Source organism: Leucopleurus acutus (genome assembly GCF_964270905.1).
Source record: "Leucopleurus acutus genome assembly, chromosome: 20".
NCBI classification, from domain to species: Eukaryota; Metazoa; Chordata; class Mammalia; order Artiodactyla; family Delphinidae; genus Leucopleurus; species Leucopleurus acutus.
In genome coordinates, this window is record NC_139162.1 from 39,058,856 (window position 1) to 39,070,065 (window position 11,210).

The following is an 11,210-nucleotide window of genomic DNA, read 5'->3' on the forward strand; positions in this document are numbered from 1 at the left end:
GGACCGTTTGGCAAGCTGTTGTACTGCAGAGAGTGTTAGTTACTGAGTATGCTGAGATGAGGCTGCCTTACGTGTAAATTGTCAGAGGGCAGCATTTCTGGAGACTCAGTATTTTTTTAAATGGCCCTGTTGCCACAGGCAGCTCTTAATAATCTGTGCTAATAAAGGATAAATCCCAGAAGGGTAAGTGAAATCCATAGTAGCCAGTATTTTCTGTGGCTCTGTCAGAAACCCTAAATGCCACTAGTAAGTAAAATCAAGTTTCCCCTCTTAAAGGAGCGTCTTCCATTTGCTAGCAATATAAACTTTTGGTTTAACTTTTGGTTTCAGTATAAACTTTGGCCCCTCACTGGTCAGCTCTATACCCATTTGCCAGATCACGTTTGTTCTGCAATTCATCTGAAACCAGCTGAGGCGAGGTGATACCAAACAGATAGCAGGGGTGGAAGTGGCAGCTCTAGTCACCTCTGGTGAACAAATGCTCTGAGGCAGAGATGCGTCAGCAGGAAGGACCCAGAAAAGCAACAGGAGTGTGGGCGCTCGGTCTAACTTAACTTGTGTTAGAGCTAGAGAAACAGTAATTTATCAAAAGCAACCATGAAGACTGATTGGATTGTGGTAGAGCACACCACACCCTCACATCCCACCCCAGCTCACAGAATTCACTCACTGGCCCTCATCAGAGCTGCTGTCAGGTCTCTGTCCCCCATGCCCAAGAAAGAAAACACTGGTCTTCAGGTGGTGGGTGTTGAAGGTTTTCCAAGGTCCCCCATATGGAACTTGGACAGCTCGTTGTTTCACGGAGGTCATTTCATACCAGTGGGTGAATAAATGATGCTGAGGTTTATGTTCCTGAGGCCGGTAAGCAAAACTGTGAGGTCCTTTAAGATTTGGAGCTTAGTGTGAGGCTACACTTCTCCAACTCAGACACAAAGGAGATTGGAGTTTATTTGGGCAAAATTAGGCTGTACCTCAGAGCAGGGATGGAAAGAGAAATCAAATCTGATAACGTCTAGTCATATTTACCCAACCGTGCATTTTCCTACCACATGTTCAGCATTTTGAAATTCAAATCACAATTATACCTTGGACATTGTTAGAAGACTATTTTTATCCCTGCTGTAATCATCTAATTTGCTGATTACAGGTCTCAAATTGCCACAGAGAACTCAATTTTTGAAAGAATTGTCCTGTTTGATCAAATATGTTATTCAAGCAATGCAGTCATTTGTTCCACAAGGTTACCTGCCAGGCAGAGCTAACCAGGAGTAATAGCATTAGAAGCCTATACTTAAAATCAAGCATGAGCTAATCTGCCTGTGACAATAGAGTCTTAAATATAATTTGTGGCAGATTCTTTAGTTCTTGCGCTGACAGACAATTGCATTTTGTATTCAATGAGCATAGATTTTTCCTACCTCATCCCAATTCCAAATTTAGAGTCAGAAGACTCTAATGTGCTCAGCTTCACAGGCTAACAGGTACTATTTCCCAGGAGCCTCAGACAGGAGGGCAATGCTCTCCTTTATTCAATAAACACTCCCTCTGCCCCCCTTTTAAATCATTTTACTGATCAATGCCAATTCCAAAAATTGTGTAGCATCTGACTGCGGTGAGGTTCATGTCTGATGCTGGTGTCCCTGGCATGATGTGTGAGCTGGCCTTTCCTGGGAGCCCCTGCTGTGTGTTGGCGCTACCAGCCCTGGAGACAAAAGCATGCAGGGCACAGACCGCCGAGAGCTCATGAGAGCCTGGGAGACAGAAGAACAGCTGGAATCCTCCAGAGGGCAGCGGTGTGAAAGGTGAGCATGGAGTGGGAGCCGTACCTGTGCTTGAGAGGGAGGCTGTTGAGTCCTCCCCAGCAGGCCTGGAAAAGTGGAGTGGAAGGAGGGAGGCGAGGCAGAAGAGGTGACAAAGCCTATATCACAAAGGGCTTTTGCACGTCAAGCTCAAGACGGGCCTGATATCCCTGGCAGCAGAGCTGGGGTATAAGAGGAGAGTGAGAGCTCAAAGCGACATGTGGACACAGAGGTTGAGGAAACAAGCCCAGAGTCATGCTTCTGTGCCACAGAAAAGTGACCGTGCAGGCCGCGAGGGGCACGAAGGAAGACGAAGGGGCATCAATGAAAGTAACTTCCAAATGGCCCTGCTTGAGGGACTGCCATGCATCACTCCCAGGCCACAGTGATCTCGGGCCCTGCACCTCTGCATCCTCAGCCAGCTGGAACCTCACCTCCTGCAGGAGATGGACCCTGTCTGGGGCCCACACTGATGTCATTTCTTCGTTGAGCTCTGGAGGCAGTTACCTGGAGCTGGGACCTGGCCCTGCCACTTCACAATGTGATTTTGGGCACCATGCTTAACTTCTCCAAGCCTAGTAATTCTCAGCTGTGAAATGGGGATAATAACAGTATGTGCCCCATGAAGTTAAGAGGGAGATTCAACGGGAGAATGCATAAAAAATGCTTAGCATAGCACCTAGCACATTAAAAAGAAACAATAAAAGATGGTTGCCGCTGCTATTATTGCCGCTGATGCTGCTGGTGATACCAAGGTAGGCTGTCAGACTGAGGCCCTGGAGGGGAGTAGCCCTGCAATGGGGACTCCAAGAACACGTGGCACTTGCTCTGAGGTGCCCTTAGCCTCCCTAGGCTCCTCCCCCGAGGTCTGCCCCTGGCCCTCCCCAGACTTCAACTCCATCTCTCTCCTGCCCTTCCTGGACAGCCTCCTTGAAAGTATCATGTCCACCTGCTGTCCCTCCTCCCTCAGGCTCCTCCAGTGGGGCTTCTGTCCCCACGCACCACACACTACCCTTGCCGAGGCCACCCATGATGGCCATGTGGCACCCTTTAACCTTCATCTCACGGGGCATCTTTGCCACAGTTAGCACTGCTGACCCCACCTTCCCTCAGAAAACTTTTGCCCTCCCTGACTTCTCACACAGACACACTCGATGCCCCCTGGTAACCCTCCCTAATCCCATAGTTTTTCTCTCCTCCTCAGAGCAAACCACCACCACCGCCCTGAGGTCGGTATGATTTCCACACATATTTTGGGAATTTTATCATTTATAGCTGGATTCACAAGCAATAAATTTACAGAAAACATTGCTTTGGGTGTTTTTAAAATTCACATAAATGGAACCAAGCCTCACACATCATAATACCACTTGCTATTTTTTTCAACATTAGTTTCAAGATTTACCCACGTTGACACATGTAGGGTTGGGTTTATTCATTTTTAACTGTGATAGAGTTTTCTCTTGAGCGAATATACCATAACGTATACATTCTCTCCCATGCTGATCCACATATAGGTTTCCAATTTTTTCACCATCATAGACAGTGCTGTAGTCAACATCTTGTGCACACGTGTGTCACGTGTGTTAATTCCTTAGGGCACATTCCTAGATGTGGTATTGCCATGTCAAAGGGCATGTGCTTTTGTAATTTTGCTAGATGTGGTCAGTTACTCCCCCAAATTGTGCCAATTTATATTCCCAGGTGGGGAGTGTGAGAGTTCCTGTCTTCCCACATCTGCACTTGGTAATGCTATCTTTTCTTCCCAGTAAAATTGCTATTATTTAACTTTATTGGTTTTTCTATGATTACAAAAGTGGAGCATGTTTGTTATAATAAGTTAGAATAGTACAAACACGTACAACATAAAAAGTGAAAATCCCAGAATATTTTCTGTTCATACACTAGCATATAAATAAATGAAAACGTTTGCTGTTTTTCTACAGGGTTGTTTCATTCAACTGTATCATCTCTAAGTAGTTTAAAATGCACATACACATACAAAATTGCTCCTTTTTTATTTTTATTTTTCAGTGGTGGCCTGCCAATTGATTTCATTACTTAGCACATAATTTCAGGGCCTGGCACATTAAACATTTTCTCCATGTGTAGATGGATTGATCCTTACATGTATAATCACTTTCATTAAGTTTCTTCTTTTCCATGCCCAGAAGAACATAGGCTATCTTCTTTCTTTCTTCCTTTCTTTCTTTTCTTTTCTTTCTTTCTTTTCTTCTTTCTTTCTTTCATTTATTTATTTATATTTGGCTGCGTTGTGTCTTCTTTGCTGTGTGTGGGCTTTCTCCAGTTTTGTCGAGTGGGAGCTACTCTTTGTTGCGGTGTGCAGCCTTCTCACTGCAGTGGCTTCTCTTATTGAGGAGCACAGGCTCTAGGTGCACGGGCTTCAGTAATTGTGATACGCAAGCTCAGTAGTCGTGGTGCACAGGCTTAGTTGCTCCGTGGCATGTGCGATCTTCCCAGACCAGGGCTCGAACCCGTGTCTCCTGCGTTGGCAGGCGGATTCTTAACCACTGCACCACCAGGGAAGTCCCCATAGGCTACCTTCTACTTGCAAAAGACCAACATTAAGATTGAAAACCAAGATATTAATAGGAAAGAGTCTTTGGGAGCGTTGCAAGGGTGGGATGATATACAAGCAAGCGCCCAGGCACCAATGCATCATCAGAGAGCTAGACAGACCCATCCATTCCCCAGGACTGTGATGAACCAGCCTAGCAGTGCCTTTCTTAATAGAAAAAATAAAAAGTTAATATATTCCAGCAGTCACAGCCTGAATCATCCAGAAAGTTCTCTGTGTCTCTCTTGCTAAGCACCTAACCAAATTATCTCTTGTTAGAGACAAGCAGCGAACATTCAATCTGTGTGAGGTAAAGACTTGGTCAGAAGCGATTCCCCTGGAGTTCTGTGTCCTCCATCCTTCCCCAACCGAAGCTGTGAGGGTCCCTGCAGCAGACAGGACGGAGGTTAGAGGCTGAACCTCAGGGCTGTAGGTCCTGTGCTGGCATGGGGGCTTTATTGTGTTTGGGCTGCAAATGGGGGTTTAAAACATTTGAGTCAACGTTTGAAACTTGGGAAAGCTCACATACAGATATGGCTCCCCAGCTCTGGGCAGCACGGTCAGTCTGCAGAGAACCAGAATCCCTACCATTCCCTGCTGCCTTGCAGGGCCCACTGCTGTTGATCTTCACTTGGTGACCTGTGACTCCATCAAAAGCAAGAAAACAGTATAGATCAAGAAAGTGGAACGTCTCAAGAAAAGTGGCAGAGAGAGCATATTTCTCCCTGGAAGCGCAGAATATTTGAACATGTTTAATATTCAGGACAAAGTGTCTTGGCATGTTCTTTACCTGCCTGGCTCCCACAGGCAGCTGAGTTTCAGACTCCTGGATGTATGGGAGAGTCTCAGCTGGCTCTCAACCCAAGGCCTGTGGGGCTTTCAGCTCATCACTTGCCTGCTCCGGGCCTCCGGTTCCTTACCCACCCAGAAGGCGGTGTGGCCACAAGCACGTGCCTCTCAGGGGCTGAGTTGCTTTCTGTTTCTGTTCAGACTCTAGTCTTCCAGGTGGTGATAAAACATGAGTTTGAGGTGCTTCGGGTTTGCAGTCATACTTTAGGGACCCCCCCCCACTTCCTGTCATGCAAAGGAGTTTCATTTCTCTAGATGTCAGGAGGGCAACAGTGTGCAGGGCAGACGTCAGCCTGGCAAGCAGGTAGCTGGAAGCCTGTCAGGAGCTGAGAGTTGCCTCACCTCTCCCTGGGCCTCCAGGCCTCCCGGTGACTCTCCGTGTGACCTTTGACCCCCAGCTAGGGCATGTCAAGGCCAGAGGTGGGGCAGGTGTGATTCCAGGGCTGCTGTCAGAAAACGGACCCCCAACCAAAGGCTGGTGCCTGAAAAGTTACTGGCTCTACCACGTGGCTTGAACATGACCTTGAGTGGGAGGGACCTTAGGCCTCCCTCAGAAACCTCAGCCTTGGGGTGGGCTTTGTTCTTTCTTGAATGGAACTCTGCTCTATGCAACTGGAAAATGCTCTAAATTTGCCTCTGTAATGGGGAAAACTGAGGCATGAGAAGACAAATTATAACTGAACAAGATGAGTTTCCAGATCCCAGGGGTGATTTTCTACACAGTTCATTTTAGCAATGTCCAGGGCAGTGGAAAGAGATGGCTCGTCTGTGGATGAGATAGATGCAGAAGCCAATAAAGTATTCAAAGGAAGCACAAAAGGCAGTCTGGGTGGGTTTTATTAATTATATTTCTTTTATCCTCACAACAATGGTGCGTCAGTATTCTACGCTGAATGTGCCCAATTGACACTAATGATTTCATCCTTTTGTTTCTGTTAAGAAAAGAAAAAAGCTCTGTCTGCCCAGCTACTCAGGCCCAGCGTGAGCCCGAGCCCAGCAAGGCCTTAGAAGCCCTCATCTGGGCCTCTCTCCCTGTCATTTGTGTACCCTGGCTCTCCCTGGCAATGCCAACAGCAGTCCCACCCGGCAATGGCCAGGCCTTGCTCCCACCCTCCTCCATTGTGCTTTGCCATAACCCTACATACAGGTACTCTGACACGGGTAATAAGTCCTCTGGGTGGAGAGACAGGCAGGTGTGTGTGTGTGTGTGTGTGTGTGTGTGTGTGTGTGTGTGTGTGTGTGTGTGTGTGTGTGTGTGTGTGTGTGTGTGTGTGTAGCAGTATCTCTGAGCCAAGGACCCCTCTGGGGGTCCTCAAATCACATTCCTCACTTAAGCGTTCTTTTTGAAGAAAGGAAAAATAAAAAGGAGGTTATGGATTGCTTTCCTCCCACACTCCCTGTATCTTATTACTAAATTTTGTTATTTAGCATAAGTTAGAAAGGGTATGTGTGCTTGGGGCACGGCAGTGACTGAAAGTGTCATGAATCATTTATTTGCCCACCTCTGTTGTCATCCTTTCACCTTGGAACCCGGGAGGAGTTGTGAGCAATGGCCTCGAAGCGTTTCCAGTCTTCAGGGTAATAAACCTCAGTGTCCTTCTCTCCTTCTCCTTCCCGTGCTGCCCCGTAATGGGCTGCTGCGCATCTGGCCCAGGAAAGAGGCCCAAGGAAAGCGTGCAGGCGATAAACAATGTTTCCTGTTACAAATGAATGAGACAAGTGTGCACACCTGACACCTCTGCCACTGTCTGAACGTAAACTTCATTAGCCCGGATGCGTGGGGTGGTGCACGGACTGTGGGCAGCTGTTAGTTAAAGCGAGATCCCCGTACCAGACCCTCACCTGGAATACCCCCAAAGGGCTTTCAGAATGGGGTTTGGATGACTCTCCTGCCCTCACTTCACATTGGCATGCGCCCCCCATCCCCACTGCAGGTAGCCCTGGTTTGTGGGAATATCCTAGAAGGGGTCCCAATGTGGCCATATCCACCTGTACCTTGGGCAAGGCAGTTGTGGAATTTCCACGCTGGGGGCTTGAGGGTGACCTGCAGCTGAAGGTGGGGGCATTGGCATATCCTGAGGACGGGTCCGCAAACTGCATGTTTGGTGAGGTAGTTTGAGAGGAACTGATGGTGACAATGGAGGGGCCAGAGCTGCTCCCGCTCCCACGCTCCAGCACTGCCAACCTCCTCCCCGCACCTGACTTTCTACCCTCCAGGACCCCTCCTCCCAGGCAGTGGGGGCCAATTCTCACAGCTGGTGACCCAGGCCCCTCCTGGCACCCTCAGTGGAGCCCACGTTGAGAAGACCATTGCTGAGGGCTTGCTGATGCTCTGCTGGAGGGCCCCATGTGCTCACTCAGCCCGAGCAGCTGCTGGACTCTGGCACACTCTGATGCTATAAAAATATCAGCACTGCCGCCCCAGCTCCTGGAGAAAGTCTCAGCGTGACAGCCTGCAAAGAAATCCTACTTTTGAATTTCATCTACAAATCGTGGTTTCCTCCAGACAAGCTCAAACCTGCACAGATGGCCCCTCACACCAAAAAGTAAAAATAACAAAGCTTGTAATTCTGGGCCTCCCTTTTTCTCTGGGAAGATGTGCTGCTGCACGTTTCAGGAGGCATGCAGCCTGTGTACGGCAGCAAGCCCTCCCCTCCTGGACACTCTCACTCGCCCCTTCTGGCGCGCTGGTGGGGAGCAGTCATGGCCCCTCGGGGTGTGTTCTTGGAAGTGTTTCTGGGGTGTCCGAGCCTTTGGAGTGGGGCAGGGAGGTCCAAGGCTGGGAGTTAGAGTGAAAATTCATCCCTCACCCAACTACCCAAGACTGGCCATATTGCCATCCATGCGACAGTGTGGGGAAATGGTGGAGGGTTTGGAGTAAGGCCTCAGGTAAGGTAGTCAGTAACAGTGGGGGCAAGAGGCTGCCATGCATGCCGAAGGCAGGTGGCATGGTGGGAGACAGGAAGCTCTGGGGCTCCTGATTTACTGAAACCCCCACCTCCACACCCCAGCAGGCCACAGGAGCTTCGATGACCCATTAATTCTTTCCACCAATGTTTGCTGAGAGCATCTATGCTAGGCCCTGAGGATACAGTTATAGACAAGACAGACCCAGAGGGCACAAGCCCAGTGAACACACAGTCAAGGTAATCTGTGGGCTGGGTGGCCATAGACCCACTAGTCAGGAAGGTCAGAGCAGGAGGCCAGGAGAGAGACAGAGGAGGTAGGAGCCCCTGCCAGAGACTATGAGAGACACTTGTAGACTGGGTCCAGTGTGACCCAGCACCCCAAAGGCTCACACTTCTTTCTCATTCAGAAATGGTGGCTGCGGTCTTGGCTCCACCAGAGGGTCATATGACAGAAAGATATTCAGTGGCAAGTGAAACACAATTCAAACTGCCAGGAGAAAAAAATTCTTGGATACAGGCGTCTGGACAGCCCAGGGACATATCTAGCCTCAGGCACGGCTGGATCTGGGTGTTTGCATGCTGTCCTCAAGAATCTATCTCCCTTGCTCAGCTCAGCTTTGTTCTTTGCCGACCTCATCCTCCATGTGGCATCTGCTGGTATCTCCAAGCTGATAGTCCTACCAGTAAGCCCCTCCTCAATCCCTAGCCAAGGTCCTGGGGATGATTCTCATTGGTCCAGTGTGGGTCACATGTCTGTGCCTTCTCTAATCACTGGAGGAGGATGCACTGCCAGGAGGATGCAGTGCTCTGACTAGCCAGGCAGGAGCCAGCCGGGTTGGAATCAGTCCCATCTGAACTACCTGGTTTCACAGAAAGGGTGAAGGGATGCTGGTCTGGAGAAAGCAGCAAATACAGAAACAAACAACAATGAAACCCTCCCAAAAGATGGTTGACAGCAAAGATGTGAGCATGCTCTGAGACAGCTGCAAAAATCCTGCTTCCAACAAGGTTCTTCTTACTGCAGGTGTGTGGCCACTGTCATTCATCCCTTCAGCATCCCTGACTCCACAGTGCTGGCGTCTGTGCCAGGCCCGGGATGCAGGGAAGGTTCTGGACACCCCGGTAGGGAAGCCTGCCCCAACACCTGGCCTCAGGGGTAGGAGCAGCCCAACACTGAAGTCTGCTTCACCCTCAAACCCTGCAATTTTCCTCTCTGGTGTCTGCTAGGTTTTCTTGTGTTTTGCTTCCATCTTCCTTTTCCTTAGACCAGCTCGTGAGATCTCCCATCTGGCCTGGAGGAAAAAAGACAGGGATCAGGAGGGTCCTCGCTAGCCAAAGCCCCAAGCCTAGGCCTCTCACGCACAAAGCCTCTATTTGTCACCCAGAAGACCACTGTGCATAGATTTGCTCTCCTTATTAGAATAAGGGTCTGAGTCCAACATCCCACTGCAGTTCAGGGAGGCTCTGTCAGAACAGGTACAGCCAAACGTGTGGCCCTTGGTCCAAGGATGGGGGTTGGGCAAAGCAAGTGGCATTATCGGAAAAAGACATGCTGAGACTGGCTAGTAGGTAAGTAAGCTGGGAGGAGGCAAATAGAAGGGTTCAGCTTCTGGACCACCACACAGCCTTGTGTCATTGTCCCCACGTGTCTCAGGGAATGAACCTGGGCAAGTCGTTTGACGGTGCATTCACAGTAACTTCCTTAAAACAGATCTTTAGGGAAGAACTGGCTTCAGGGATTGATTGGGTTCGGATTCAAACAGCAGGAAAGCAAAGTTCTCAGTCTTGGCCTGAGGGCTCCCAGCAGTGTGCACGGCACTGTTGTAAAGGCTCTGGTTTAGTTATTTAGTTCTCCCACAACCCCATTTCAGAGAAGAGCAAACAGTTACAGGGAGATTCAGCAACTTGCCCAAGGTCATGGGGGGGAGGTGGAGGGGGGGTCAGGGGCTGGTTTCGGGGTCAACGGCTGGTTTCAGGGTCCGTGGCTGCACTGCATGAGAAGCCCGGGCCTGGTTAAGGGTTGGGGCCCAGGTATCTGCTCTCGGGGACTGCGAGGACTGCGGGCCCTGTGGCGGCCCCGGCCGCATGTACCTCGGAAGAGCAATCGTTAGCCCCCTGGAGCCGGGCAGCCTAGCTTCTGTGCCCGAGACACGCTCTGCTAGGAATCCTGTGCACTCTGCTCGCCCCTCCCTGGCACCCCGGCCCCAGGCGGCCGCCGACTCCGAGTGCTGCGCTTCCAGGTCACGCTGCGCCGACGGAGGAGCAGGAAGAGAGGTGAAGGAAGCCGAGGAGGAAGAGGAGGAGAGAGGACGGAGGAATGCCTGAGTGGAAGTCGGCTCCGGGTAGGAGCGCTGAGTGCTCTGCGCGCCGCTGCAGGGGGTGCTGACGACCCCCGGCTCCGGGAAGAGACGGGTGGGCCGGGAGGCGGGCCACAGGTCCCGACCAGGTCCATCCCCCGACCCCGACACCCTGGCGGAAGCTATCATGACGACATGCTGCGCGCCGCCTCTCGAGCGTCCTCTGGAGGCGGGCACCACTACTACCTCATTGTACAAACTGGGAATCTTCGGCTTCGCTGTGTCCCAGGCCAGGCCCAGCCCCAAGGGGCGGGAACAGGACGCCAGGAGCAGGAGCCCGACCCCTACACAAAAGAGCCAGGCTGCCTGCGTCGGGACTCTGGCCACACGTCTTTGGAAAAGTTTCTTAGCCTCTGACGGCTCCGCTTTCCCCATCTGTGAAATAGGATGGCGCCCACCTCACCGAGTTATCAAAGGTTTATTACGTCCCTTAGGCCAGAGCCTGACACTGCCGAGCCGACTCAGTGTTGGCCATTGCTAGCAGGGTTTTAGCTAAATGCGAGGAACTGAGCATCAGTGGGGCGCACGCAGGACTGGCCCTGGCCGCTGCCTCCCAGCCCGCAGGCCGCGCGCTGCCGCAGCCGACGAGTCTCCCTCTGCGAACAGCTAGCTAACACCGCCTTCACGGATCAGGCTGCTCTCCACGTGCGGCGTGTTTACCCACGTGATTCTGACACGCCCACCGTTCCAGGGCCCCGCCCCCGCCCCGCCCCGCCCC